We start from the raw sequence: 14,591 nt of genomic DNA, 5'->3' as shown, positions 1-14,591 counted from the left end.
TGCCATCCGGGAAATGGGTTTCCTAACCCCAGCAGAGGTGCAATTGGAGTCATGGAAATAAAAATGAGTTTGTGCTTTGTCTCATGAACCAAGTCAGCTGATGTGAGGCGCTGACCAGGTGACTCAGGGATACCTTCTACCCGCCACCCTTCTACCTCTGTGCCAGCCCACAATATCTCCCCTGCCCCCTGGAGCCTGCCTGGCATCTCAGAGCATGTGACCTCAGCATCTTCTGCCATGTAGATAAAAACACCAGCACAATAAGGAAATGATTCCTCCCCAACAGGTGCAAAAAAGAGTGGGTGGCCAAGTGCAGCTGTACCTCCAGGTAGCCAGATGTGAGAATAGTACATCTGTCTGCAGTTTCTCTGTTCAAACTGAATCACTGATTCTTCACTCATGCCTGAGAACATGTGCCAAGGAGAGATTTAGAACCACAGAGTCCCCACCACCCCTCCTCCAGGCATATCGGGATGGGGGCAGGGAAAATTTATAAGGTGTGTATGTCAGAGCTTTGAACTTAGGCAAGTGTAAACCCAGAAAGAAGAAGGTAGCCTACCAGAAAGGAGCAGAAGGGAACAGTACCCAACACACTATCCCAATATAATGTCATACCATCCCTAGAGGGGAAAAGAATCATAACTATGAGAAATGTGATAGAACTGTCAAAATTATACAAAATCAGCTTCATAGATTGTGAGCCACAAGTCACACTTCTGTTTGTTCTGTAACAGGGTAAAAATTGCAACATTTCCATCAAAATATGAAACAGAGACAATAATAGCACAGAAAAAGACCTACCAATGGGATATTCAAGTTATCTGTACGCTGTTACCCATTTCTTTCATCTGACACCTAGGAAGCCTGCTACCAAAGTTTGAAAATCCAAATCTTGCAAAGTATTTGAAGATTTGGAAGCTGTAGTATGCTGGAGTCAGTTCGTATCAGCTCCCAAGAGCTAACTGTTATGTTTTCAGGAAATTTGCAAGCTGGTTAACATCACGTTGGTAACTCACAAAACTGGCCATTATAAGAGTATTTACACCAAAGAAATAGGCAAATGCTATCAGGACTTTTCTTTTTTCAGAGAGCTGGTTGTTAACCATTTTCTAACATCATTGATTAGAGGGCTCTCCTGAGATTGGTCAGCATGATAATTAGATTTAGATTTAGCTCCATCAAGTTCTCTTTCAATGCTTTCAAATTGCTTAAGCCCAAGGTTTTCTAACTGCCAATAGCAAGTACCTTGCATTCCCAGAAGTGCCCAAGGATAAATGGGGAAAGGGAACAAGGTGAAGAATGAGCCTTATACACACTCCTGATTTAATAGCCCATCTTGGCTTTGAGCTGTTAGAGTAGGTCTCACTACAGGTTCCCTTTTGTCAAAGTGCTCTGCTGCTCTAAAAGCTTAGTTTAACTGAGATTGCTTCTGTCTGTTTAACTGAGCTATCTGTCCATTTGAGTCTTCAGAGAGGGGAGATTTATGCAAGGCCACACAGTGAGGGCAAGGCTGTGGGAGAAGGATCCTGCATCCTGGACCCAACTTCCCCTGGACTTGTTATATGACCTTAGACAAGCCCACTTTTCCTTTTCTCTGGTGTACAGGTGGACTTGGTGATCTCTCCGGACACTGTTGGCTGTGAAATTCTGACATTCAACTCTGAGTTCTTGGTCTAAATAGACTCTTGAGGGAGTGTGGATAATTTAAGAAACTGAAAGACGAGAGACAGAACAATGCCATCTGATTTTTCAAGAGAAAACATGGAACCATCATCTTGACCCAGACTCCTGAAGTCCCAAGATCTGCTTACTTTCTAGATGATTCACAAGCCCTTGGGAAAGGAACATCAGGAATCTACTTGGGTTCTGTAGGAACAACCCAGCCAGCCATGAGTTGGGGCATCTGAGTCATACAGACCTAGATCCAAGTCCCAGCTCCTCCACCTATATGCTAAGTGGCAATGGGAAATTTACTTAACCTTTCTATCTTTTGATTCCTCCTCTGTAAAATGGATCATAATAATACCACTATCTAAGACTTTTATTAAGAATTAAATGAGATAAGCCATGGAAAGTACTTAGCATCACATTAGCCCAGACTAAACACTCAATAAAGAGCAGCTATTAACATCATTATTTCCTCAGGTGATGGGGCTAAATTGAGAGGCCAGGGAAATGAAACAGACTTGGAATTTGCACTCTCAGTTTTGATCTGCATTGAATCCATGTGTGGGACTGAGGTAGGCCTGGGCTTCTAAGACTGATCGCTGAGTGGACTGCACTCATAGGGAAATTTTGGGAGTATATTAGCCAGGAGGCGATTTTGCACAAGTCAGTTTGGGTTGGAATCAGTTAAGTTTCTTTTTATTTGGAGTGAAAAGAGCAAAAACATACACTTGAGAAGCCACGATGGACTATTCACATCCCAGGCCTGGGCCAGGAACTCATGCCCAGGTCCTCTAGGGAGAGGCTTCAGGAAGAGACTAGTGAGGCTGAGCTCTCAACAGACTTGCTGAGACCCAGTGCATCAGCAGCCCATGTGACAAAGTGTGACCCCAAGAAAGGAAGCCTGGACTTCTCACTTCTGCACCAGACCCAAAGCAGCTTTAATCAATGGGGATGCCAAGAATGGTACCAAAGTCTGGGATATTGCACACCACACAATGAACATTTGCATTCTTGCAGGGAGCACCAGCAGAGGTGGAAGTAGTGAGGTTCCCTACCATGATCCATGGGCCGCAGGTGTCGGCAAGAAAGGAGGAGCAGGAGAGAGAGAATTTAGTAAGTGCTGTTGTGTGGGGAATGAGATTTATTCCTAAACATATAAGGGGCTCCACAACAAAATTGGGAGAACTTTTCAGAGGTCCATAAATGGGGCTATAACCAGTACAATTTGGATGACTTTTGTTAATGTTATCCTGAGTTTAACCCCAATCTGGGGTTCCACATTTTGGATCTGGAATGAAGCATGCATCCATTCAGCAGAAATGCTTTCAAGATATCCTTGTAGACAGGTGGAAAAATGTAAGCTTCAAGGTGGGTCCATGAGTGGCTGAATGTACCTAAAAGGAGAGTCTCACCTTGGTGCAAAATTAGAATCACCTGGAGAACTTTGTTTTTTAAATAGAGACAGGGTCTCCCTCTGTCACTCAGGCTGAAGTGCATTGGCACGATCCTGGCTTACTGCAGCTTCTAACTCCTGCCATCCCTCCAAGAAGTGCAGGGTTTTAACCAGATCCTCTGACTCTCAGGCTGGGCCTCCTGACTCTGCAGTCTCATGGCTGTCTTTCCTGAGTCATAGGATGCTCTAGAGTGGGTATCTTGGGTAGAAAATGAACCACAGGACTTTGAATATTGCTTCCATCTCTGAATGCCTGTGCTGCCTCAGAGGCTGAGGCTGCCCCAGTGACCCACCTGCTCCCAAGCCTGGCTCCCACCAAGGCATGCCCACTTCCTGAGGCCTTCTCTCAGGAAGGAAATCCCAGTCATCATAAAAGGAAAATAAGGAAATAAAATCTTAATAGGATTTCATAGATGATATAAAATCTCTACAACTCTGGGTGACAGACACTAAAAAAGATCATTTAGAGAGAAAAAGCTTTCTAAGACTTCCTGTGGAATTGGTTGTCTGAAGAAGCTTGCATGGCGGTCATATATAATGTCAATGGAGGGAGGACCAGAAGGGTCTGGGCTGACTGGGGCCTGAGATCCAGGGAGAGTAGCTTCACCCACTGAGGAGGCTCTCAGGGTCATAAGGCGACACCAAGACATACAGTCCTGTCTGCCTTATGACCTTTGCCACATCCTTCAGGCCTTGACTCAGCCACTGCCTCTTCTGGAACCTTCCCTGACTCCCCAGTAGACTATGGCCCTCCACTTCTTCCCCGGTACTCCTGGGACATGGTTCCATTATACAGCAGTGTTTTTCAGAATGTGTCCACAGAATGTCAGCATTGGTATTGACTGTGTGCATATTGTTAGAAACAGGCTCCTGAAACCCACTTCTAGACCTGCCATTTCAGAATCTCTAGGGGTGGAGCCCAGGCATCTGCATCTCCAACAAGCTCCATGGGTGTAGGTGATATTTTGTTGAGATCTGGGGGCAAGAAGGAGCCCGTCCTGTGAAGATCTGGGAGCAGAGAATGGCAAGTGCAAAGGTCCTGAGGTGAAAAAGCATTTGGAAAGTCTAAGGGACAGCCAAAATGACAGTATGGCTGGAGAGACATTTGTGAGGGGGAAAAGTGGGAGGAGTTGAGCTTGTTGATATATCAGGAGCCAGATTCTCGGGGGAAGAGTTTAGACCTTATTCTAAGTTTAACAGAAAGCCACAAAAGGCGTCTGTTGAAGACTGAATTATTGGTCGCGATTCTTTTTTTAGAAAAGGGGTATCACTGAAATGCAGTAAGGCGATCACAGCTCACTTGGACCTCAAACTCCTAGGTTCAAGTGATCCTCCCACCTCAACCTTCCTCCCCTTGTAGCTATGACTACAGATGTGCACCACCACACCTGGCTAATCTTTATTTATTTTAGTTATTTTGTAGAAATAAGAATCTTGCTATGTTGCCCAGGCTGGTCTCAAACTCCTGGCTGCAAGGATTCTCCCTCCTTAGCCTCCCAAAGTGCTGGGGTTACAGGGATGAGCCATCATGCCCAACCAGGTCCCAATTCTTTTTTCTTTCTTTTCTTTTTTTTTGAGATGGAGTCTTGCTCTGTTGCCCAGGCTGGAGTACAGTGGCACTGTCTCGGCTCACTGCAACCTCTGCCTCCCAGGTTCAAGTGATTCTCCTGCCTCAGCCTCCTGAGTAGCTGGGACTACAGGCACGTGCCACCAGCCAGGCTAACTTTTTGTATTTTAAGTAGAGACGGGATTTCACCAGGATGTTAGCCAGGATGATCTCGATCTCCTGACCTCATGATCCACCTGCCTCACCTCCCAAAGTGCTGGGATTACAGGCGTGAGCCACCACACCGGGCAGCCTGGTCCCAATTCTTTATCCCACTATTATAAATTATCTATCCACACATTTGCTATGGCCTCATGGTGATGAAGTGTACTTCCTTTCCCTATGACTTTGATCTTGGCCACATGACTTGCTTTGAGGAATGGGATGGTGGTGGATGTGTTGGGAGCTGAGGCTCAGAATGTTTTTGCACAGATGGGCTTTCCCTCTAGCGTTCCTCTTTCTTCACCAGGAGTAGAGCATGCCTTAGGTAGCCATTGATCCAACGAGGAATGGAAACATGTAGCGTTAAGCTGGACCCAACCTGCAGGGCAGAGCTAAACCCTACCTAGACCAGCTGAGCCTCAGCCAACCCTCAGACACATGAACAGGAAATAAATTCTTGCTGCTATACATTACTGGGTTTTGGGGTGACAGGTTATACAGAATTACTGTGAAAATAACTGTGCGATAAAAGCTTTCAGCAGAGGAGTGATTTGATAGCTGTTTCGTAAAGACCACTCTGGCAGTAGCAAGGAGACTGGATTGTGAAAGACACATGGAAATGAGAAAACGAGCTTGAAGCCCATTGCAGTTGTCTGGGCTAGATCCCACAGTGGGTTCGACTGTGGTGGTAGTGGTGGAGATGAAGAGAAGCTAATGGATCCTAGATGTATGTGGGAGATAAGAGCTGACAGGACTTGCTGATAGGCTGAGTTTGGGGATATGACCACACTATTGTGCAATTTCAGAAGGAGGCACACATAGGAAGGTGCAATTTGGCACCACTGGATACACTGAGGAGGGAAATGGAGAAATTGAAGATGGATGAATGTCTTCTAGATTTTTGATGTATGCGACTGGGTAGATGGTGGAGTCATTTACCAAGAGAGGAAGACCTGGGAGGAAGAAAATTGATGAGTGTGGGTTGCAGGGGGACCAGGAGGACCAATATCTCTGTTTTAGCCATGCTAAGTTTGAAATGCCCATTGCATCTAAATGGAGATGTCAATAGGCATTTGGATATATGTATCCAGAGCTCAGTGGAGCAATCAGGGCTGGAGTTATAAATGAATGAACCAACATTTGACGGTGGTGTAGCATGGCTTTGCTCAGGCTATTCCCTTTACCACATCTTCCCCGGCCACTTAGCTCCTATTTCTGCTTTAAGACCCAGTTCAAACATCACCTCCAGGCAGAGTTTGTGGTTTTCACCTCTGTGTTCCCAGAGTTTACTATAAACAGCTCACATGTTCCAAATAGCCTGCCTCCCCTACTAGACCACAAACTCTGAGACTCTTCATATTCCCAGCACCTAACTGAATGCTTGACACATGGAAGATGCTCAATAACATCAACTTCCTTCCTTCAAGGCATTGGGCTGGGTACTTATAAAAGCAATGCTCCATTTAAACCTCTCCACAGTGCAGAGGGTATGTTGTCATTCCATTTCAAAGTTAATCACACTGAGGCCCTGAGGGATTAAGGTCCTGCCCAAAGTTTCTGCAAGTGGAAGCATCTGGATCTGTCTGATTTCACTGCCTGGGCTCTTACGACGTTGCCTCTGTCCTACTCCTGCCTCCCATCCCCTCCCTCCTCCCGCTCCCTTGCAGCCCTCCTCCTCCCTGGCAGGGCTCCCACGCTGCCTGTGCCTCCACACAGGATGTGCTTCCTGAAGTTCGTGGTCCAGATGGCCCACGGAAGCTGCTCCTCATAAATCACCAGGCCTCGCAGAGCTGTGCTCAGCCACTTTCTCCTCTCAATCTCCCCAGGTCCCAGTGCGTGGGCCCCATCTGCCCAGTCAGCAGAACTGGCTTCTCTAGACTGGGGAGCAGGTTTGTGATCCCCCTTTCCAGCAGGGCCAGGAGCCACGGAGCAGATTCCTGGGAGCTGATGAGGGGACTCACAGAGCGTCTTTGTTAGGGACTTGGAGGTGACTACATGAGATGCACAGTGCTTAAAGCTTTGCCCGTAGTGGAGGTGCAGGTTCAAAGGGTTATCAAATCCATCTGCCAGTCAGGCCCTATCACCACTGAGTATTCAGACCCCATTGCTCCCTAAGACACCATGCCACAGGGCAAATGCATGCTTGGCACCACCCAGTCCCCAAACACATTTCCCAATACAGATCAGCAGCTTCAGTGACAACCCGCTCGAGGCCCAGCACACCTAGGACAAGTCACTTCCTTTCCCTGAACTTTCTATTTTTTTATATGTAAATTGCAGATAATAGTATCTGCCTCTCAGCTGTGCTAAGGAGTCAATAGACAGTGTTTCAAAAAGGCACATGGTGAGTCCCTAGAACGTGGTAGGAGTGTAAATGCAAGGAACCCTTGAGTATTGCTCTACTCAAAACTGGGCCAGAAGTGGGGACAACAGGGACCTGAGTCCTTTTTTTTTCATTCCATTACCACCATGTCCATAATGTTCCCAGAGCACAGACTGATCTGTTGTGTCCCTCCTCTGCCTAAAAATCACTCAGTGGTCCTGATGTCACCTTACGCAGTAATTCTCCGTATCTTCTTTTCTGTAACTTTAAAAACTACAGTTTGGGACCACATACTTGGAGGCTGTGGCAAAGTGGGCTAGCTGCCCTCCAAAAATGCATGCTACCACTCCATGGTACGAGGTTGGCAGATCATGGTTGCCCAATCAGAACAACACTTTCTAGCCCCTCTTGCACTAGACGGAACCACATGACTACTTCTTATCACTGAAACATGAATGAAAGGGATATGCCTGTCCCTTCCAAGCAGAGGTGCCTTCACCCCACCTTCTCTTTCCTTGTCTGCTAGCTGGAAGAAAGGATTCTAAGATGCAAGGACTTGGTGGAGCCATAAAACGAAAGGTGCCTCAATCCATGAATGGCTCTGTGGAACAGAGAGCCAGCACTGTCAATCAATTACTCACTTTCTGGACTTGAAGGAAAATTGTCTGAGGCCAATAATATTTTACATTTTATCTGTGATAGCAGCTAGCATTACCCTAACTCAAAGGAGTTAAAAGATTCAAGATAGCATAAAACAAATCAATAATAATGATGGTGCAATGTGACTATAGTATAACAGTACCTCACAGAATCCATAAAGGCACATATCTGTGCTGACTATTTAACAGAGACCTATGGATACCACATATCAGTTTGAGTAGACTTAGTGCCCTTGTCTTGCTCCCTATATGCTCATAAAATGACTCCTTTGACTGTTCTATTAAGCATGCCTCTCTGCATCTTGTCACACAACCCACCCACCTACTGGTAGCATCAGTCTGATTTCCATCGGGGCAGCCACCCTACCACTATTCTTAGTCTCTAGGTTCCAACAGGTCTGGCACATGGTGTAAGCCTGGCCGATCAAAGTTCTACCCATGGTAGCAGTGGCTGGCCTAGGAATGGGCACATGCACTACAACCAGTTGAGTCATCAATCATGGTAAATAGCAAGACTTTGACCAGGTATGCTGGGGGAAACACAACTACTCTTTTCTGCTATATTCAACCTTAGAAAAAATGCTAACAACCACGTTGCAAACACAAGGGGAGAGCCTAAGTGAGAATGGTGCCAAAATGGCAGCAGACAAAACCTAAAGAGAGAGAGAAATCAAGCCCCAATTACATCAAACCATGGTCTTTTTCACTTACATAAATCAATACATTCTCTTTTTTCCTAACTCCAACTTGAAATGGATTTTCTGACCCTTACAATCAAAACAATCTTAAGTAGAACTCAGGTGGGCCAGCATTTGACAGCCCATCCCTGAAGGATCGGAAGTTCCCCAACAGGACAGCCTCTGGCCTACATGGTACAATTTAGGCTGAGTCCTGCACCCACAACTTCCTTACCAGACCCTGCATCCTCTCCCCTCCCTCCACTCGTCTGTCCCCCATATCCTCTTCCCAATCTCCACACAAACGATGTTGAATTCCCAGAAAGTAGTTATCCTTCTCCTACCCCCTGTCTCTGCTATTTGTTTCCCTACCCACCACCTTTGCTCAACTACCCATAACTACTTCTCAACCTCCCTCAAACCTTACCTCCTCTGTGAATTCATCTCTGAACAACAACTTGTTTCCAATTAATCAAATTCTTTTTCTCTTTTTTTTGTTCAAATCTTGTTGATTCTCTACCAAAACAGATCTGACCTTTAAAAAAATGCCCAAAGAGATATTGGCCAAGTTTCAGCATGAGGTATCACTGAAACCACTTCAGGAAGGATAACACCACCACAGACTTCCTGGGAAGAGGAGATGTAAACCCACCTCAGAAGATGACAGCAGAGAAGAAAATGAGCATCACAAACTGGTTCCCAAGGCCTGGGCCTGAGAAACACTCAGGAGAGCCAATTGCTGAAAAAATAATAATAGTAATACCCAGAGAGAAGAAGCCTTTTCTTCAGGAGGAAATTGACTCACACTTTCTGCCCTCAGATCTTCCTGTTCTCACCCTTACACCTCCACTCCAACTACAGTGCCTCCTTGCTGTTCCTCAAGCAACCAGGCATGTTCTCACCTCAACATCTGCATTGGTTATTTATTGCTATGTAACATACAACCCGAAATAGTAGCTGCTTAAAACAATAAACTCTTTTTTTAAAAAGCCTCAGAGTTCCTGTGGGTCAGGAACCTGGGAGTGGCATAGCTAGGTGATTCTGGTCCCAGGTCTCTCCTAAGATTATGCCCAAAATGTCAATGCAACTATAGCCATTAGAAGGCTGGGGGCTCTGCTTCCAAGGTGGTCCACTCACAAACCTCAGAAGTTATTGCTGGCTGCTGGCAGGAGGCTTCAGTTCCTTCCCATGTGGACTTCTCCATAGGACTGCTTGAGTGCCCTCACAAGGCAACAGCTGGCTTTCCACAGGATGGGTGATCCAAGAAAGAGAAAGGCTGAAGCTGTCATCTCTTTTATGACCCAGTCATGGAACCCACATTTCCACAATACCCTATTGGGTACACATGTCAGCCCTATGCAGTCAGGGGGGGACTACACAAGAACATGAATACTGGGGTCATTGGAGGCCCTCTTTGAGGCTGGAGACCACTGAGACTTTACACTTAACATTTCCTTTACCATCCTTTCCCCAGATATCCCCATGGTTTCTCTTTTTCTTCCTTTAAATCTTTGTTCAAATGTCACTTTTTCAAAAAGACCAGCCTTTTAAAAACTACAGCTCCTCCTCTTGCCCCAGCGCATTCCCAAATTTCGTTTCCCAATTTACTTTTCTTCACTGCATTTATCATCAAATACACACACACACAAACACAAACACACACACACACACACACACACAATTTTGTTGTGTTTTTGAGTTTTAGATTTACAGAAAAGGAACAAAGATAGTACAGAGACTTCCTGTATATGTTTCACCCAGTTTCTCCTAATGTTTGTTCTGGTTGGGTGTTGTTGTTGTTGTTGTTGTTGTTATTGTTGTTGTTGTTGTTGTTATTGTTGTTGTTGTTGTTATTGTTCTTTTGTTGTTGTTTTCTGTCTTCCCCTGTTAGAATATAAGCACAATGAAAGCAGAGACTTTTGCCTATTGGCTGATGTATCCTCAGTGCCCAAAACATTGCCTCACTCACAGTAAACATTCAATAAATATTTGTTGGATGAATGAAAGACTATATTACCAGCTCAAAGAAAAGCCAACACTTGCCTTTTGACTTTGAAGTTCTTAACAGAAACACAGAGGATATTTAACATAGGATGACCCAAGGGATTTAGGTAGAGTATTTAAAACTCAATGGGGAAAGGTTTGGGTGAGAAAATATAAACCTAACTTGTTGTAAAACAATAAACTTCATTTATTAATTTTCATTTTTCTCTCTTTGCTCTTTTCAGTATGGTTTGTTTTATTGCTGATAAAGTGAGTTGGCTTTATATTGTGTCAATACATCCATCTTCATTTACCAATAACAAGAATGCAGTATTTCCCTAGAAGAGGCTTAACTGGACTAAGCAGGGAAGAATAACGAGAGAGGATGACTTCTGAAAAATCCAAAAGAATCATAGACCCTGAGATTTCCCCGATCTAGTGGAGTTGTCCTCAGTTCCCTGCGGAGCCTTCCCTCGTAAGGCTTCCCATCTGGAAGGCTCCTCCTCTCTCTCTTTATTCGCTGGGAAAATTATCCCAACAACGCAATCACAGGATGTATGTCTTGCTTCCTTTGCTGGGGTCACCTCCACCAGGGCTTAACAGCCTTGGTGAATTCTCACTGATGGATTGATGTTGTACCCTGGGCTCTGAGCCCCTCCAGGCCCTGCAAGCCCCATTCCATGTCAGATCCCTGACAGCTCCTAACCCATTCAGTGCTGAGGCAATTGGCTGGGGGTGAGGGCAGTGAGTACTTATCAAGCACCTGCAATAAGCCCAGCACTGTGATATGTACTCTACAGATACTTAACTCCACTGAGACTCAGCATCACAGTTAAAAACAAGGGGAGGTAGGTGGTCTTGAGTGAGGCTTCCAGAGTTCAAAAATAATAGTTCCTACTTGAGGACTACCATTGGGATCAAATGAGAGGATGCAAAGGGTTTAGCATTATGCCTGGAACTTAAAGAATACTCCGTCGTGTTATTTTCAAACAAGGGCATGTTACAGATGCAAAAAGTGGAGCTCAGAAAGGTGAATAAATATGAATGAGGTCACACAGCTGATGTGATAAAATTTAGGTCCAGGTCTGCCTAGGTCTAAGCCCTTGCAATATCCACTATATTAGTGTCACTCGAAGAATGGCATGGAGATATTTGCATTAGAATCACCTGAGGAGCTGGTTTAAGAAGCAGAATCCCAGACATCCAGAACTTGAACCCCTGGAGGGTAAGGCCCAGGGATCTGCATCTTTCTCCAGCTCCCCTTGTGGCCCAATGTGCACGAGGCCAGTTTGCCTCTCTTGGAACCGACACAAGCCAGGGATTTGTGCTTTGGCCCCTCTGTTAGTTTAAATGCAAGGCATGGGCAGCATTCTCTGCAGCTTTCTGGGGTCCAGCTAAGGCCATTATGACCCTGGACTCACGCATAGCCTGAAAGGCGAGTAAAGCTGTGTTCCTTTGGATCAGGGCATCACTGAGGGCAGAAAAGTGGGTCTCAGGTCTCAAGGAAAACAAGCCTCAGCTGGGAGAAGAGGATGAATCAAAAAGAGAAAACCCCACCTAATTCTCAGCACAGGGCCAGCTTGCTGCTCAGAAATGTCTCATTGTGCCCCCCTGTGAAAGAGTGGGCCTCCATGCCACATAAAGTATTTTGGAACCTCTCTCAAGGTACTGTAGAACTTGAAAGAGACTTCTTTGAAGCTTCTGTCAACAGGATGACAGGCAGAGCTGAGTGTGACACATACCCATCAAACAGAAGGGCCTCTGGTTGGACCTGGAAGAGCACTTGGGGAAGCTTTCAGGGGCTCCAAGGCTGGCAGACCAGGAAGGGGCTGCCCACCTTCCCCATACTGGTGGTTCATACAGCCCCGCCCAGACCTCAGCTCTCACTCTGAACCAAGAACTATCCAGGGCATTTCACATATAAGACCTCATGTAACTCACATCAACTCTGTGGAACATCACTATGCCCAACTGACAGGTTGAGACTTTAAGGCTTAGGGAGATGAGGTCACTTGTTCAGAGTCACACAGCAGAGATGATGGAGCTGGGATTCAAGTTCAGTCTTAAATGGCATCTGCCCTACACAGAGGGCTACAAGCAATGGACCTGGCAAGGAGGGGAAGAAGGTTTGGCCCTGTGCCCCTAAGGCTCACCATTCAGGTTCAGCTCTTGGCTCCTGATCCTCTCTGGAGTCCCCTGACTGGGCCAGCCTCCCAGGCACCCTGATTCATCCCTCTCAGCACTTGACTGAGCAAGGTCCTTTCGTATTTTAATAACCTGAACAGGAAGTACAGAGGGTTTCCATGTATCTCCCACCCCCTTAACAAGCCCAACCTCCACTACTGACATCCTGCAGCACAGTGGTACATTTGCTACAATTCATGAACCTGCATTGATATGTCATTATCACCCAGAGTCCGCAGCTTACATGAGGGTTCTCTCTTGGTGTTGCCTATTCTGTGGATTTGGAAAAATGATGTGTATCCACAATTATAGTATCACACAGAGTACTTTCACTGCCCTAAAACTCCTCTGTGCTCTGCCTATTCATCCCTTCCTCCCCTAACCCGTGGCAACCACTCATCTTTTTACTGTCTCCATTGTTTTTCTCTTTCCAGAATGTCACAGAGTTGGAATCACATTGTTTGTTGCCTTTTCCAATTGATTTATTTCACTTAGTAATATGCATTTAAGATTCTTCCATGTCTTAATGGCTCCATAGCTCATTTCTTTTTATGGTTGTATGATATTCCATTGTCTGGGTGTACCATAGTTTATTCATCCATTCACCTACTGAAGGTTGCTTCCAAGTTTTGCTAATTGTGAAAAAATCTGCTTTTCATATTTTTAAAAAACTTTATTATTGTTGTTATTGTAGTTCTCGATATCATTAATACAAGTTTACAATTCAGATTAAAGAAGAAGAAAAGTTCTTAATCTCTGCTACTCCAAGGATTGCTTTATCTCATATTTTTTTAAAAATGAGATTATACTATAAATGCTATTTTCTAATTGTTTATTTTCCATTTAATCTGATGTGGAATATGTCGCCTGTCTCAAAGACATGGTCCAACTTGTAACATGTTTGTGGGGTTCTGGAGATGGCTGTGTGACTTATTCAACCAGATCCTTTCTGATGGATGTACAGACTGTTCCAGATGACTTACACTTGCAGGTTCTCACGGTGAGGAAAGTTCCCACACTTCCAACCCAGCTACTTGGGACTCACATAGGCCAGCCTAGCCCCAACTTCCTTCCCTTCTCACATGGAGACTTAGGAAATGTTAAGGGAAGAAGAGGGGGTCGCAGGAACTGAGACGTTGGCAGTGCGGATGCTGCTCATGTCAAGTAAAAGGAAGACTGAACAACACCCATCAAATTTAGTGGCCCAGAGTTATTCCTCCACGCCCTCACCTGACCTCAGGGTGAGGCATGGAACTCCAGCCTCCTGGGGGAAAGGCAGCAAAGGGAAAACCCAAAGGTCATCAGAATTGCTACCTATCTGGCATATCTATCCTTGCCCTGATGCCTCACGTCCATTCTCAGTTCCCCAAAAACAGCCCTACCGGTAGCTTCTATTCTTCCCATTTTATATACAAGGAAATTGAGGCTGAGAAACCTCACCTGAAGTCACATGGCTGATAAATCACAAAGCCAGGGTTCAAACTCAGTTGCTCAGGGCCCAAAGCGGGGTCAATGTCCCCAACCAGAGAGATGGCCCAGCCAGCCCACCCCCTGGGCTAAATGACCTGACTGTTGTCTGAGAATTAGCTGATTGCCATTTACCAGAGTTCTCAAAACTACCAGCAGTTTCTGCAGTGGTTATTTTGCTGTTTTTTTCTTTTAATTAAAAAATAATACAGGGCTATGGTTTAAAAAACATTTAAACTGGAGAGAAAAGAAGCAACCCTCAGACCCATTCTCTAGAGGTAACTTACGTGACACATGTGCACACATGCAATAACTGCTCTGCACACCCCCTATTATAACCAAACTCTACGCACTTGATGCTTTCAGGAACATTGTCCCATTTCATCTTCATCAGTATCCCCGGGCCTGG

The 14,591-nt window shown here is 45.4% G+C and overlaps 2 long non-coding RNA genes across 10 annotated transcripts in view; both read right to left on the bottom strand.

Annotated features, from left to right (window-relative positions):
* Positions 1 to 14,591, bottom strand: part of LOC105496355 (uncharacterized) — a 382,416-nt gene that overhangs the window by 125,992 nt on the left and 241,833 nt on the right. The window lies entirely within an intron of this gene.
* The window catches only part of LOC139358458 (uncharacterized), a 51,310-nt gene continuing 41,705 nt past the window's right edge, over positions 4,987 to 14,591 (bottom strand). Inside the window, exon 3 of the long non-coding RNA XR_011613354.1 lies at positions 4,987 to 10,432. This is a non-coding gene — a long non-coding RNA (uncharacterized lncRNA). The remainder of the gene's footprint in view (positions 10,433 to 14,591) is intronic.

This window comes from Macaca nemestrina, chromosome 15, assembly GCF_043159975.1.
Source record: "Macaca nemestrina isolate mMacNem1 chromosome 15, mMacNem.hap1, whole genome shotgun sequence".
Taxonomy (NCBI): Eukaryota; Metazoa; Chordata; class Mammalia; order Primates; family Cercopithecidae; genus Macaca; species Macaca nemestrina.
Note: the sequence above shows the minus strand (reverse complement) of the source record. Positions and strands in the feature narration are given on the sequence as shown.